The sequence below is a fragment of the Cuculus canorus genome, chromosome 2, assembly GCF_017976375.1.
Source record: "Cuculus canorus isolate bCucCan1 chromosome 2, bCucCan1.pri, whole genome shotgun sequence".
Lineage (NCBI taxonomy): Eukaryota > Metazoa > Chordata > Aves > Cuculiformes > Cuculidae > Cuculus > Cuculus canorus.
The window spans coordinates 105,578,907-105,596,183 of record NC_071402.1 but is presented as its reverse complement, the minus strand read 5'-3'; the positions used below and the strand labels follow the sequence as shown (position 1 = coordinate 105,596,183).

The 17,277-nt window shown below is 38.6% G+C and overlaps 1 long non-coding RNA gene across 1 annotated transcript; it reads right to left on the bottom strand.

The window, feature by feature from the left end:
* Window positions 1–1,942: 1,942 nt before the first annotated feature.
* On the bottom strand, window positions 1,943–15,993 carry LOC128851376 (uncharacterized). The gene is made up of 5 exons (XR_008448734.1): window positions 15,877–15,993; window positions 12,589–12,646; window positions 6,674–6,711; window positions 6,275–6,336; window positions 1,943–4,464 (listed from the first exon to the last, which is right to left on the bottom strand). It is a non-coding gene; the product is annotated as an uncharacterized LOC128851376 (long non-coding RNA).
* Between the last annotated feature and the right edge of the window lie 1,284 nt (window positions 15,994–17,277).

Sequence of the window (17,277 nt, the reverse complement as noted above, 5' to 3'; positions counted from 1 at the left end):
AAAAAAAATGGAGTATATACTTTGAGATATTTACTATGAATTTAAGGTCACCATCAAATTTTTATTATATACGATCTTTCTCTATGCGTATTTATATCTGTTTTCTTGTCTTTGTAGTACATGCGTGTCATCTAAGTCTACAGTAAAATAGAACGTAAATGCCTTGAAACACAAGAAAAACACCAAAGCTGGAAACTGTTTCAAACCAAAAGTCAGCCAAAAATCTACACCCCAAAAACCCCAGAAGTATTAGGAACTAAACAGTTTAGCCCCCTTTCCACTGCTATGGAATCTATTCTTCATTATTAGCTGCCATACAGGTGCTTTAATTTCTGTCCAAGTCTCCTATGGACAAAGCAGACAAGTAATGCAGTAAAGTTCTGTATCAGATTCTCCTCTCCTTGTTGCTATGCATCTTTCCTATATGCTGCTGACATAATGCCATTTAATTAACTTGAGACCCTGCTGGGTTCTGTTCTTTTTTTTCCTCCTTTTCCAGAAAAGAGAGAGATGATCAACATTCTTGTAGGAAATGGCTGGATGGTTTTGAACACATAATATTTACTTCAGAATCAAAGCAATAGTTTTTCATGGATTGTGTTTTTTAGTGGTTGGAGTTTGGCAGGGATTTTTTGACTAAGTAAAAAAATTTTCTTCAGCATTACTGGAAGAGGTAAGGATGTAACTGTCCTCTAATGATTGAGAAGGATTAGGAAAGCAACAGAGGGAATCAATATGGCAATGATTAGTCATAATACAGAACACACTTCTGGTCTATCTGTCCTTTCCTTTACTTGGTCCTCCATTCAAAAAAGGAGAAAGAAAGCAAACAAAAAAAGATGGGGATGGATCAGAAATATTGAGTGGCTTTCAGGCAAAGAGGGAGTCCAATGGACTAGGAAGCTTCATCTCAGAGGAGAGGTGACCGTGAGAGCTATGATGGAAACCATTAAAGTAATGGGTAGTATGTTTATTAACCGCTGTTCTCTGGTTATAGCAGGAAAAATATCAAGAGCAATCCACTGAAATCGGCCAGTGAGGGCACCCAATGAAAAAACAGGTTGAAAGCAAGGCAGATGAAGTATTTTCTATTTCTTCATGACTTACACCAGGGTCCTTGTGCTGGGACACCCACTGTGCCCCTATTTCTTTCCCTCCCTTCAGGAAATTTTTTTCTTCATATTCTATTCTATATATCGAGTCCACTTGTCATTTTTTCCCTCCACCACAGACTATGGTCCTCTTTCTTCTTCTATCTGCATGTCCTCTTGCTAATCAGCCTGTCTCCTAGGCTATTGCCTCACTTCACCTCCTACTTCACACTATGTTCCCACTAAACCATCTTTCAGCTGTTCTTTGCTCCAAAATGTTGTGGAAGTTTTTGACAGACCAACCCAAGGTGTTCAGCATTTTTGCTCTAGATATTTCATAAGCATTTTCAGAGAAACAAAAGAGGTTTGACACACAGCTGGGCTTCAGTGAGAATAACACTGCTGTGATATTCTCACACTCTTCTGATGGTCCTTCCCTTCCTCTCAGTTTAATACTTTCATGAATCCTACTCTTTACCCAAAACAACCTTGATTTTGTTGCCTCTATATCTGGAGAGAAGAGCTACAAAACACAGAACTCCTGGATGCACACATGAGCATGAGCATGTTGGCACTGGCTCTGTAGCAGGGTTAGCTTGGTAAGCACACGAGGCAAGAGGGAGATTTAATGGGAGAAAGCAGACAAGGAAGAGACAATTTAAGTGGTTATATCAAGCTTTGCACTGCTGATCACTGACGTAGAAACATATGGCTATGGTAGAATTGCACGCAGAGCCAGAACAGTACTCATCGATTTTCCACACAAGCTTTATTCTCACTTTCATATAGGTGGTAAGAAAGACAGAACTAATGAAATAAAAAAAGGAAGGCTCTGGGGGTCTTTGGCATGCTCTTTGTGCTATGGATTTTCCACTTCTCTTATGTCCTGCACAATATTTTTAAAGACCATCCCAATCCATCTGGCTGGTGCATCTTGGAAGTACGGTTGCCAAAAGGAATAAATAAGTATGTGTATGATAAATATCCATGGTGCGTGAAATAGAAAAAAATATTGTTCTTTCAAAGAAAGAAAAAGAGACAATAATACTTAAGGTATGGGATATAAATACTGTAGCACTGGCAAGAACACGCCAAGAATTGGTGCACATATGCTATTAATAACTTTTTAGATAACATCCTTTTTGCTGTACAATAGGTTTACAGTATGTTTTCAACCAGCACAGTAGAGAGATTAAGAAAATGGTACAGTGTGAGGGAAAGAAAGTATTTCCAATTCCTCCACTATGAAGGCATAGCAATACCCTTAAAACAAGACATTTCCCACTCTTTTATCCCCAGATTCTCTGCCACAACAAGCTTCTCCTCTTGCCTGGAATTGCATATGTGCCAGAGTCAAGATCCAGAGTCAGGTATTTAATCGTTTGAGTTTGGAGGTTTGGATTACTGGGTAGTACCTATCCTTATAACCACACAAATTAATCCCAGAACTTCAAACTCCCAAGTGACTCGCATATGCACTTGACATCTGAATCCTCCCAAATCCATGCCTTTGCTTTAGGTACTAGTGGTGTAGCTCTGGTACAGTATATACCAAAGCATCAGGTGCATAGCATTTATACGGTGTCATTTAATGGCACAGAGACATGACCTGAGAGACTGTGTGAAAACAGTTAAAGGCAAAACTATGTTTAGAGTGAAAAAATGCAGGAAATATAAAGCGAGTGCCCACATCAAAGTATCTGTGACTATTCTGAACGGCATTTGCAATTTCAGACTCCCACAGTATTATTTGCTTTAGCATTTGTGGTTGATCTGCAGTCGGACCAAGCAATATATTTCAGGAGTGCATCTGAGGAGATAATCTGGGAAAACAATGGGCTTTTGCTCTGTTTCCTGAACAGTAACATCATCAAAACTTTCTGAAATAATAATAAAAAAAACCCACCCAAACCCAACACAGAAAAGCACAAGAAGGTCAAGTCCCGGTCAGGCTGGAATCTGGAGAGTGGCATATACTGATCTCCCTCCAAGAAACTTTTTCTTACACCTTCTCCAAGCCAGTCATCAGGGAAATCTTTCATGGCCTAAATAAGATGCTGAAGAAATACAAGTTAAGAGAAAACAATGGAGACGGAGCTAGAGGAATTAAGCTGGGATCAGAAGCTGATTTATAAATTACAGATAGGCAACAAAATAATCTATTAAATTTCACCTCATACATGTGAGGTGACCTCAGAGATTAATCTTGCCCTAGTCTTCTTCTTGGCAGTGATCAGTACTGAGAACTTCAGGATGGGATGTCTGAGTCTGTAGTGTCACTAGGCATGTGAAGAACAACCTCACGCACCTCCTCTTAGATGCATGCAAAGAATGGTTGTGTTCGCAAGGCACACTGTATCGCAATGTGTAAGCATAGCTTTTCATTGGCTTTTACAAGTTCACTCCAAATTACTTTGAACTAAGGCTTGATGAACTTTATGTTAAAGGAGAGCTTACAATCACTTAGCTTTTTTCATTACTATACCTGCTGGAGGATAGGAAATAGAAATTACTTTCTTTTTAGCTCAGTGCTGAGGTTGAAGGATTCCTGTAGTAGGAGGCAGTCATTTCTCCATACACAGCTGCGGACCCTGACACACAGAACCCCCAATTAAGGGCATCACTGACAATAGCATATACAATTCACTGCCACAAGTGAATCCATGAAGCATGAGATGGGAAAGTAATTTTAAATATTATTTTCACAATGTTTTGTAATTCTCTCTCTACACTGTGTGGGTTTGATCTCGTTTGTTCCTTACAACAAAATGTATTCTTCAGATAGAATAATCTTTTCTAGAACTGTTTTGGTTATTAACTGTAGGAAATATTGCTGGAGCCAGTAACACCCCAAAAAATTGGAAAGAACTTCTGAAGCTTGCTCTTCCAATACCTATATGTCATCTTGTCATTTTTACACATTCAGAGTGAGTGCAGACTGCAATCAGACCAGAACAACAACAGAAGGCTGCAGCAGGAGTTCCTGGGTGCCTTAGCAGAAGCAGAGTCTACAATCTTCTCTGTATTATATGATCTGAACCAGAGCGTCCTCTGGTTATCACACCCTCCTCCCCAGAACAGTGGCTGAGGCAAACTGCCCGGCTCTGTCGTCATTTTCCATCCTATTTCAGCTCTTCAGAGTACAGAAGAACCAAAACCCATGTGCACGTAACTACTGTATCCAACTTTGAAAGGCAGCAAAACTTCCAGAGAGTAATAATTCACTGATTCAGGTTTTTTCTCTTGGGTTATATTCTTAACTGGTGGAAGTGATTGAGCCGAAGAACCACTGAACTCAGCTGAGGTCTGCCTATTGCCTGACGATAGAGCTTAGGGTTTTCCTGTTCTCTTCATGTTCTTCTGCTTTTTAGTGCTGAAAAAGAGACAAACAGATGCATCTCACCACTACTTTGTATACTTCTCTCAGAGACCAACATATTCTTTTTTTTCCTCAGTGATGTCTGTCCCCTGGCTTAGCAGTGAGCCCTCAGTAGATGGCAAATTTGAGACTTCCTGTGCCAGTGGACCTTCCTGGGGCACCGTTTTTCTGAAAATCCAGTAGTTTCCAGGCAGTCTCAGGAATATGTTCATGATAGGGCTATGGAGAGCTGAAGGTCCTTATCCATGTACTTTCCCTTTGGATAACTGGCAGCAACGGCACACAACTAGGTTCTGCATTCCCTCCCCACAGAAGAGCTGCTGCTTCCTCCAGATGCTTTTAATATTTTCCTTCCTTGAATTTTCCTACTTTCACTGGGTCCTGATTGGTCTGCAGTCACCACTTATGGGTGCAGTATCCCACAAGCTAACTGAACACATACCACACAATTAATTACATAATGGCCTACTAATATTTTCCATGCTATTTTTCCCTCTGTACCTACAGAAAATTAACCCCCGGTATTGGTTTTGTTTTCTTTTTGAACTACCTTTTCTTATTTAACATATGTTATTACAGATGTGCAGGCATTAAAGCTATTGGGGTTTTTTTTTTTCCTAAAAGAAAGTAGATAGATCAAGCAGAAAAATACATAATGCTTCTGTAAATAAAGACAGCAAGATATCTACTAATTACTGAAAAATTATTATCCACTTTTCAATGCAAATATAAGAACTAATGACAACCCAGGGATAATCAATGAACCGAACACCACATCTTAGAGAGTGTTTGGCACTTAACTGAAGGGATGTTGTATCTGTTAGCTGATTGAGTCATAAAAAGATACTGCCTCAAAGGAGGTTCATTCTTGCACTTGACTCTGAAATATCTATGAATGTTTACATACTCAAAATTTTTCTCTTGTTGATGCACCTCAATGGTACATAATAAAGGGACAAAGACAAGCTAAATCAAAATTCATTTTTAATGTGATGAAAGCCTTTTCCAGGGGCAATTTTATGGTAATCAGCCACTATTTACTGGTTCAGTAGTCAACAGTAGCTGCTGTACAAAATTGTTCTTCAAAGGAACATTACTCTGCTCTTCAAAATTGTGCTATGAGTTTCAGGACCAACTTATTGCAGGATTGTCTTAAGTTTGTTATATCATAGGAATTTGGAAGTCACAAGATTCTAACCTCCACAGATTGTTGTAATAAGACTTCCAGGTGAACATGGTAGAACCCCAATAACAGGTAGCAGTAGAGTTGTCTCTTTGTAGGATGAATGTCTTCCTAATACTGAGTAAATGCTGATGTGAAAGAATACCTCTTTTGTATCTTTTACTCCCATGTGAAAAGATGGTGGATTTTCATCTCATCCACAAACTTTCTAAACCACTTGAAAACAATCCAATTCCCTTTTTAGCTCTTTTGGAAGCCTACAAGCCCTTTGACACATGTCAAGCATCAGCCAAGCAGAGCAAGTTGCAGTTAACAATTTGCAGTTAGCTTTGTATTTTACTACGTGTTTATCTGTGCATTATCAGCATATTCATTTCTGAGCATTGCATCCTAAGAGATCTCTCATTCCAGGAAATGCGGTAGGCAGCAGAAAGCAAAATAAAAAGATCCTTATTGAGAAAACCATGAGAAAGAATTGAAGACAGATGGATCTGACCAGCATTCCCTTGGGCTTCAACCAGACCGTAATTATCTACTGAAGAGCTCATTGATGGTGCAACACCAGAGCCCATCGAGCCCATCTCAGCTCTGTGCAGCAACTCCATTATTCACACAACTCACCTCCCAGACAGAAAGGAGCCATCTGGGGTACACGATCTTGCATCTTTTGCACATTCCTACAGCTGAAAAATGTAAAATTTTTTTATATAGTTCTAAAAACTAAGCACTTTATAAGATATGCTTTTATATGCACACATATGTTTAGGTGTTAGGTTTTCTTTCAGTTATGGATTTTAGTTTCCCTCCCCTATCTTCATCTCCTTCTTTAGTTATTCTAGGACTTCTCTGTGAACAGACTACTTTTCTTACCTCTATATTTTTAAATTATTTCTAAATGGAAATGAGTAAGTTATTCTTGTGAAACCCATCTTGTGCATTCGTATTGCAACATAGTCAATCAAAATACTTGTCAAAAAAATAATTTTCTTTGATATTTTTTGAAAGAACACAAATTCCTACCTTTTGCAGGGAGAAATTCTATTGTTTCAGGCCCATAACTGAAAAACAAACAAGCAGACAAAAGTAAGTATATTAGGGCAAATGAAACAGGAGAAAAAAATCAGTTTCATGTAGAGTCCTTTATTAATCATAACCTAACTCAAAAGTTTCAAGATCTTTGGGTTCTTAAAATGCTTGAGAAGTCATGTAGGTGAAGTTTGCCAATGGAAAACGTCTTTTTGGTTCAGCAGAGCTTAATGTCTTGTGATTTTTATTAAATTGAAGATTATAAATTTGACAAAATCCATAAATCAAATGAAAACATTAGTCACAAATAGTACAACATATTTTCTCATAGTCATATGATAAATCCCCTATGCATTCAAGTCATTCTCATGATCCATCTTCATCTAGTTTTATTAAACTAACATTCAGAGCCTTCCAATTAATTCATTCTTATACTAACAGCAGTTAAAAGCAAAGTTGTAATAACGTACATACAAACTTCAAGGTACGTATATAATGCCAAAGATCACAAAGAGATCTGCAATGGCACAAGAAACCATCTGGCAGCCAGGATTTGTAAACTGCTAAATGTATTATTTGTTTTTATTATCCTAGGCATTAATGGAGACTACAAATTGTTACTTATTTGTTTCGTATCAGCCCCATTCTTGGCAGTGGGTGTCACACTACGTAAAGGTAGTTCCTATCATGAAGAATAACAGTCTCAAAACCAGACACATGAAGGACAAAACACACCGGTAAACTCAGATGGGGATTGGCAGCATTTAAAATATCTGATTATGCACTCATTTCTTTTGAGTACTGCTGTTATTAATCAGTTAGTACAAAGATCCGTAATCAGAATCTGTGGACCATTTGCTAGGTGCTCTGGAAACATACACATAAAGTCATCAAGGGAAAACTAATAGAGACAGGAGTTTCAGCTGGAAATAAATGGGGTGTTAATGCCAGACCCATTATTAGTGTTACTGAGAGGGCAATGTGAGGACACACAATGTAAGATGTGATCTTGGATATCCATTAGTGTTTTCTTCTCCCCCAGAGGAATAGCAACTCCAGCTGAGGAAGAATAAACGAGGAAGGAAAGAGAAGAAACTACAGGGCAGACCTGACTCTAACTTGTGTCTAAAGAATGTCTGGTTTGCTTTTCCTTCTTCCCAAGTGCTACAATTTCCAATCTCTCCTGGTACTCCATTACTTCAGCTGCAGCAGGTAAACTTGGTGCATGCACATACCATTATCAAGCCAACATCAAGTTTGAACATGGTTTTGATAAACAGGTTGTTCTCTCAGTTTCCACAGCCAGAGAAGATAGAGTTGTGCCAAGATGGAAGTTATTTCATTAAGGACTAGATTAGCCTTAATACAAGCTGTGTTCACAGCCCTAATAGAAGCTGACTTCTGCTCAGCTGCTCTCTAACTGTGATGCCTGTGCCTAAAAATCCCCAAGTCTGAAGTTTTAAATCCAGGCTTGCTCCTTAAAATTGTGATTTTGCACAGCCTCCAGGGTACCTGTCTTGCCAGGGAAGAGCAGGGGGGTTCATAAGTCATGTCTGAGCCTGGCTGAGCTCCAGGATGTGCATTTCGATGTGAGTCTGCCTTGCAGGGTTCACCTGAACAGCAGCAGAGACTTCTGTCACTGAGAACAGGCCTGGACTCCCTACTTCTCCAGGTGTATCAGCGGTCACATTGAGGACACAGTCTGTGGGAAATGCGTGGTGACCAAACCTGTGCTCCCATTCTCTTTCTATTCTTCCTCATTTTCTGACAGTTCTGAGGTTCCCATGTTCAATTCTCTCCCCTGCCCAATGAGGTGCAAACTCACACCTTCACCCTGTCCTTCTCCCCCTGGATACAATTGTTTTATGTTGAACTGTTTGAATTGTTTTATGTGTATCTTCCACAATACACAGAGCAGTTCCAGGACCACACTCCAGAACTGAGTTCTCACAGTTCTCGGGCCAGGACCATAGCACCAGAGTGTGTTGCAGAGCACCCATGTGCTTGCTGTTTCTCCTTCTGAGCCAAGGAAACCTAACCAATTTTTGCAAAGGTATACAGCTGTGTTGGGAAGAGTGAAGAGTATGTTACCCAAACAGTCCCTAATTTAGTGGTCAGAGTTCTTTATGTTTGGCTGGGGATGGTACTAAAACGAAAAGGAGAGACTTGAACTGAGGAACTCCACTCAGTAGGTCAGTGCTGTGTCTGCAGGGGAGTTGTAAGATGAGGTGCCAACAAAAAGGAACCCTTGGATGAGTATGGGGAGGGATCCCTCCTTCAATTCTGAATGAAAGAGTTTGAATATCTCCTACAAGAGAAAGATTTCAGATTCTGCAGCCTAGTTCATGTGCCATCCAACATCTTTGAATAAGCTGTAGAGACGGGTAAACACTCACATCCTCCACTTTTCTTTGGGGCTAGCTCCAAGCACACTGCCTGTTCACAATTGAGGCTGCTTGGGATCACAATTTAATTCTTCCCATTTAGGAAAGGACAACAGCCTCAAAGAGGATGGGCTTCTGAAAATTAAGTATGTGACAAACCCCAATGCTCCTGTGCTTAGCTGCCTTGTTTTTTTCCTTTCAACTATCTCTTGGAAACTCATTCCTTGTTAGAGGCCTCCTAACGTGATCTTAAAGACAGTAAATCTCTGTTTGCATCCATGACTGGGCAGATCTGCATCCAAGGATGGCAGGCATATTGCCAGTTATAAGACCAAGCCCAGGTGTGATCTCAACACCTGTGTGTAAATCAGCAGTAATTACATGATATGGAAATTCCATAACATGGAATTACTTAAGCACAAAATGGATACATAACACAGTGCTCCTAAATGAGCTCATCTTTCCCCATTTTCTTCTTTTAAGTATCTGCCATTTCTAGCACAAAGCTGTTAATCTCCCAGGGAAGTGCCAAAGTCTCTTCTGGAGATGTTATTAGACAGCACTAGTTCATCTACTGCATCATGCAAGGGCTGCCTTTTGGCTGTGTTTGGAGTAACTGCTTTGTAAACTTGATATCATTTATGTGCAAGTTTGAAGTTGGAGTCTGGAGCTTTCTGGTTCTAAGCAATACTACCGAACTCTGCATGTAGGGTAATTAAATAGAAGCTTCCAGCAGAGATTTCACAAACATCCCTATGCCATACTGTAGGGAAAAGGCTTTCTTTAAGTCCTCATTTACTTCTAATATTATCCACAATGGGTGAGTCATTGTTACAGTAAACTCAGGGGGAACTGAATTTGAGGACAAAGAACACAAATCTTAAGGAAACCAGACTTCATTACTCACATTGCTTATTGAACAGCTTGTTTCTATACATATAATTCAAGAAATGTATATAGCACTGTCATTTTATTTCTCAGGAACAAGATTAGGCATCAGAGAAACATGTGCACTTTGTTTATGAAAGTGTATGTTTTCATAGTGCAGGGAAGGATATTTTCAATGGGCTTAGAGAAGCAGCTCATATTTTCCTTACATAGCTGAAACATTGCTCTTGATTACTGTACCTCAGATTAATAAAAACCCATGAAATAATACGGTTTGAAACGCTGTAATGAAATTGCAGCACAACTCAACTGATGCTATCAGCACAAAACGTTCATGTTCCAATCCATTTTTTAGCCTCTTTAAACCCCCCTGAAATCATTGCTTGCCTGTTCACATGTTGCCTTTTAGTTTGCAAGACATTAATGTAAGAATCAACATAGCATACTAATATAGGCTAATTGTTCTTTCCACGTGCAGTACTAAACCATCTTTTCAGCTCCAACCACACCTGCTAGATGTGGAAGAAAGCTTTTTGTACTACTTTGCTGTCAGAAAGGCTAGCCATCATGTTACTATCCCCCTTTGCTGAATAAACTAAAACCAAGACTTCAAAAAAGGTGCAACTGCAAATTACTGAGCTGAGGAGCTGCAATTAGAAAGGAAATTAAGAAAATGGACAGTGGGGTGCCTTAATATGAAATGTGACATTGATAAATCAAAGGAAACCTGGAATTTGAGCAGTAGATATTTCAACTGATTACCAAAGATAACTTGCATTCTTTCTTAGCAAAGTCAGTTTTGCATTTGCTTAGAAAGATTAAAAAGCCTAGTAGTTGCCACATCATTAGAAACAACATATTTATATAAACAAATAAGTAGAGTTCCTCTTTAATTCCTGCTAAAGGAGGCAAAGACTACAGAAGGCTATACACCAGGAGTTGTGTCGGGTAGGAAAAAAGAGGCTCTTCATTAGTGGAACAAAACACTCACAGTTTCCAGAGTAAATGTACTATTTTTTTCCACAAAGCAGACCACATTTAGGGCAGAAGCACAGGTTAGAAATTGAAATGTGCCGTAAGTGAGTTAGAAACAGAATTAAGAAATTAAACATATGCTAAGCACAGTTAACACAGTTATAGATTTCTTTTGCAGTAACAGAAATCAGTTGCCATGCAATGTTTCGTACCCTAAATATAACAACTGTATATATTTTCTTTTCATTAACATACACTTTTTATTAACTCAGTGTATTTTTCCAACTGTTTGATTTTTAGAATACAATGCAGCTTATGGACAAAAGCAATCAGAATTTGGGGATATAGTATGAATAGACTTGGTCGTAAAACCCAGCAAAGCCAGCCATAAACTCCTTTGCTTGACAATTGTTCCAGTCTGTGGAAACAGTTTCCATTTTTAAGATGTTCATAGTTAGAAGCTGTTGTCCAACCATCGTGCCTGAGACAGGGAATTACCTGTAAGTGAGACATGGATTTTTCTGGTCCATTTTTTTAGGTAAACTATCTCATTATAGGCAGAAATGACTATAGGGACAAGGCACTCTTCTATCACAAGCTTAGCTTGTCTGATAGAGGTCCAAATCCCCCTAATTTACAAGATTTTTCCCTTTTACACTCCCTTCTTTGCAGTAAGATGTAGGTCTCGGACATCACTGCAGAAAAAGATTGATTCATAAGGAGATACAGAACGCATCCCTATGAGAGGATCCCTATGGGAGGAAAATAATCCATGCAAAATTCAAAAGGAACTTATGCTTTCTGGGACATCCTATTCTGCCATATTTCTGCTAAACAGCATTAGAGAGGATGGGAATGTCTGCTCAGGAGCAAAAAGAGAAAAAAGCTCAAAGCAGTTTTGTGGGCCTCCTTCAAAAATGCGTGGGAACTCTTCCAGTAGTGTTGTTGTGGAGTGCTTTGCTGAAAGGAAGTCACACACAAGGCTTTCTTCACTGGAAGATCTGTTTGGATGTAATTTGTATTCTTGGCTTCTTTAAGATGCATGGATTTAATTAGAAGGACAAAAATAACAACCTTCAGCATCATGATGAAGAATGGGGAATAGAAGCCTGGTGAGATTCAAGAACCCTCACGTTTGGTCAAAAGCATGATAGTTTTCTCTTTTCATGTCAGTTTCTCAAATCTCCTTAGGCAAAGACAAAGAAATTAGGCATCATACTTTAAGTGTTGCTTATTCGAAGAGGAAAACCAAAATTTACCCTGGCTGCTAGTTAGCACAGAGATAGGGAAGATGTATTGAGACTGATGTGAAGAGGAATAAAAAATTGAGTATTCACCAGTAGGTCGATACCTCAGCATTCCTACAGTGCTGTTTTCTACCTACAGTAGTAGTCTCACTCATCCAATGACACGTTATTAATCAGGTACTAATGGTAAGGAGTCAGAAGAAGACCCATTTTCTTCTAAAACTGATAGAGCAACCTTGTTAGACTACATGAAATACCTCTACACCTTACTAGTTACAATGTTCAAGCAACAATATCTCCAGGCCTTTTCCTACACAGCTTCATGCTACTAATTTGAAAGAAAACACTAATTTCTCTAATCTGAACAACTGTGCAAAAGTTTGGGCACATCTCTGAAAATCAGAGGAGAACTCACCATCAAGCATCAGTCCTGCTCTCTTCATTTTGACTGGTGAAGACCATACAGAGTTCACCTGTCAAAACACAGGGTTAGCAAATTGGTTGCGGTTGAAGTAGTATAGAAAAACCTCATTCTTATTAGAAATACTATCCTTTCAGAAAAAGGATTTATTAATAGTATGTAAAGTTGTTACTGTGAAATGCAAATTTACTGAAGGAATCGGCGAAAGTGGAACCTGTTTGGGATTCCTTAGTTGCTAATCAAAGCTGGCATTGCCTGCAGATGACCTATAGGTCAACTTAGCACAGCTTAGAAGTATGCAGACCATCAGGTGATTAGATGGGTTGCTTTTCGGTAGCTAAAAATAATTAAGTTGATTTAGGCATATAGTTAGAAAACACTTTGAGGCATAACAGAGGGATTTTAACAGCAGTAATGTATGCTCTGCCATTGAAAAAGTCCCAAGGAAGAAGCAATAGGAAAAGGATAATCTGTCTTGTGTACCACAGTGAACTACATTTGGAGAAGAATTTGTTTCCCAAAATTTTGGCATGTGTACGAATTGCGATAATGCAGTAGTGGAAAAATCGGTGCATCTGTGAGGAATATTACAGAGGTTCAGACTACAACCTGGGTTTGTCAAATTAGTTAATTAAAAAAAAACATTTATTTGCAATATTATATGTCAAATCTATAGCATATAAATTAACCCTCTTCTTTATTACAGGATACATGCAGTTGGCCTTGGTTTTGGCAGTGTATACAAATATAATAACTAAACAGAAGAAGACAAAATAGGTGTTTTTAAAAGGATTACCATTTAGAAAGTACAGGTTCTGATATCAAGAATTTCTACAGGGTCTCTCTGAAAAGCTTTGTGCGAGGCAAACTGTAGCTCCCTCTGACTGCCATCTTGGACTTTTTCCTTTAAATACTGGCCATCTAACAAAGCTTTTACAATGTCAGTCATTGCTATGGGAATCTTCTAACGGATATTGCAGGAACATAGTGAATTACATCTCATAGTTATCTTTCTCAGCTGAGACATACAGACACAACTAAAATGCAAATAATAAATATTAATAACTCCTAGGAAGAATTAAAGTGAACACTTCAGAAAGTGAAATATTACTGAAGGAGGCCCCTAATGTGCTTGTTCCTGTCTTGTATGTGTTTTTCTGCTGAGGTGTAAGCTCAGCAGTGGCCAGTTTAAGTGTATGCCACATATTTTCATTGTATGTTCTTCCTTATACATGATTATAGCAGTTGGTCAACAGACCAAGCTCTACTCTTATTTACAGCAAGGTGACTGGAGTAAACTCCTTGGATTCAGTTGAATTACATTGGTATATAACTGAGAGGAATTTCCTCTGATGGATGTGATTTTCATGCATGATATATGTACGTTCCCAACAGTAATTAAGACCAGATGGTGTTTCATATTTATACAGTAAGTGTGTGGCTATTGCTTTTCTCTGATACCTCAGAAAGCAGTTTTCTGCCATTCCCATACATGGCCGGTACTTTCCCACAGATTCGACAGCTAATAAGTTACAAAGATTCCACCCAGTAAGTATCTAAAGCAATTTAAAATTGAAAAACTTGGCAGGGAATTAGGCAACAGGTGCCTGGTATCCATCTATCGTGTATTTACAGCTGGAACAATTACAAGTCAGGTCTTTCTGTAAGAGGTTTGGAACTCAGTGACTCTGAAGGAATGTGTGCCAAGGGCTCAACACCGGAGCAGGGACAGCATCCACTTGACAGGGACTGCAACTGCAAAAGAGCGTGGGGTGCACGGGTTGAGGGGTGAATCTGCGCATATGGGTGCACGCAGGAAGATGAGGTTAACTTACATTTTTATACTGGCAATTCTGGTACTTTCCACACAAGTTTTAAGCTTGGAAAGACTCCAGAAAAGCCAGCCACTCTTGCCAATTTATTCAAGCTTATGAGAGAAACTCTGAAAAACTTTTGATATATGTATTATGTATTGACATATTTATTTCAATATATATATTAAATATATAGGTGTTACACACATATATGCATGCGTTTGTATATATATATATACATATACACATAGATGTATGCATATTTTTAATGCTTACAATCCTTTACTTGCTGCCTCTGAAACTAAAAAAAACCCATTTTACACTGGTAGAAGTATCAGTACCATTATAGGAGATAAATAGGGTACTGACTGATAATCACAGTTACCACCTGTGACTCAATTAATTTCTCAGACATAAACCCTGCAAAAATACACAATGAAGGACTGTTTCTATGAGTGGAATATCCCCCTAGAGAAATTTGCGGAGGCTACTTTGAAGATCTTACAAATTTATTACACTCTTTATTTTGTAAGACAAAAACCTTTAATTTTGTCACTCAAAAATAACAGCTGTAGTGCAGAATATAGGTTTTTATCAGTAATTATGTTTCTGCAAAGACTAGTCTCCATTGAACTGTTGTACCTCTGGACATGAGTAAAATTTTAGAACTGCCTTTGCAAATAAATTCTTGAAGTATTAAGGGCTGAATGAAAACTGTATTTGAATAAGTCAGGATTTTTAAACGAGATCTTTTTTCCTTCTGGTTTCTTCATATATTACAGCCAACTGGAGAAGATCAGAGATGCAAAACTGGATAAGAAATTCTGTGACATTCATAACAGCCCAAGTAAGGTTTTCTAAAAGATTAGAGAAATGGGTCACTGATCTCTATTCTGGTGGGTAACCACCTTTTTCCACAGATGCATACTCAGAGTAAGTACTTGCTATATGCCTGCCTAGTATTTATCCCAGGTTTGGCTTGGATCTGGACTGCAGTTTATAAATACATCTGCAGTACAAAAACCAGAAAAAGCAACAACGGCTTAAGAATGGCGTGTGATTTTTTTTCTAAAACTCTCTAAGGCATCTGATGGCTCAGTATGAATATTCTGTTTAAAATGGATGAAAATATGGGTCAGATTTCAGAAAGTATCAGGATGAGTTCTTAGAGACCAGAATTGCTCTTTTCTAACACATCTCAAATCTCTCTTCCTCCTCTGCCTACTCCCAGGCACAGGTACCCATACATGCTCTCACGTCTGTGTATGGTCACAGGGAAGCAGAACAGCCACCAAAACAGAAACAGTGCCAAAGTCCACATCTCACCATCAGCTACGGTCTGCACATCCTTCCAGCTGTCTTAGTGTAAGTTAAATGATCATCTAGGTAAAGAGTGGCTAGTTTTAGCTGAATGCAGCAACAGAAATGTTTTGCTAGTAGAGACAAGAAAGCATTTTGAAGACTTTACCTTCTCAATTCTGCCAGTTCTCATAACTGTAATTAATGTTTGTTTTCCTCAGAGCTCCAAGTTCTGGAGTTGTGAAAATCTCAACTTTCATTAAAAGAAAAAGTAGGTTTTGTGCCTGTAGGGACAAGTCTGAAAACATGAATTTATGGTCTTGGGAAAAAAAGAAAAGACAGAAAGAAAATTATAAGTACTTTAAAAGGTATTACTTTTAAAAAAGCATGATTTTTAAAAAAAGTTAATTGCATGAATTTTTAGGGATTCAAGTATCATTTCTAAATGCATGAGGATAGATATGCCACAACTTACAGCTGAAAAACCCCTTTCAAATGAACTTAACTTTACTTTTAGAAGACCATTTGTCTTCCGTGGAGCTAACAGATGATCAAACAGAAAGAGTGGAAGGAAAAGAACAAAAGATTTCACTCCTACAACAATCAAATAAATCGGCCCTTAAACCACCATTAACCTTCTCAACAAGTGTTCCTCCAAAAGAGTTTCTTCATGTACCACATTTTTTCCCAGATGTAAGAAACAAGCTATTTTTTTTTAACTTTTCTTCTTTTTCCCTTGTAGGCTAAAAGACAGGATTATGTCATGGCCTCTTTGGTGTGTATGTCATTCTCAGTCCCACCATACAGTCAAGCATAATGTGTCCCTATTCTTGCATGCTCCGTATTCAGCCTCCTGTAGGTGAAATCCTTAACAAACATGAGTACTTGCTTTAGGAACACAATGCTTAGCACATCACTGGATGAAACTACTACATTTTTTTTTTCCCAGAAACTGATTTCTTTCACAAATTTTTGTGACTTCATTTTCTTTCTTGTCTTGGAAAGCATCAGAGGAGGCATGTATGCTGCCAGAGATGCTGAGGACACTGTACAACCACTGGTGACTTTCAGAAAAGGACACTCAGAGCTGGCTGCTTTCAGCTATCCATAATAACTTGGTAGACGTGAGAAGGAAAAAAGGCATTGTGCAGGGCAGAGTTTAAAAAGCACCAACACAGGATGGATCAGGAAATTTCATATCATGACCAGTCCCAGTCAGCCAAAGTGCTCTGTAATTCATAGAAGTATCCCCTGGAATTGCTCATCTAGGCAGACAGGGATGTGTGTGGAGAATACAAATACAACCTGCAGTTTACTGGGGATGAGCAAAAAAGTTGAAGACAAGAACTCCACTCCCTTAGAAACGGAGGACAAAAAGGGCATCATGATCTGAGGGCTTCTGGCTTTTGGTAAGGGTCTAGAGTCTAAAGGTAACAGAAAACTGTGCAGCACTTGTTTCAGGCAGAGTAAATGTGAGTTTTAGATACAGTCCACATTCAATAAGCTTCAGATTTCATCATTAAAATATTAACAGAAAAGGACTAACTTTTTAGACTCAGACTGACAAGTG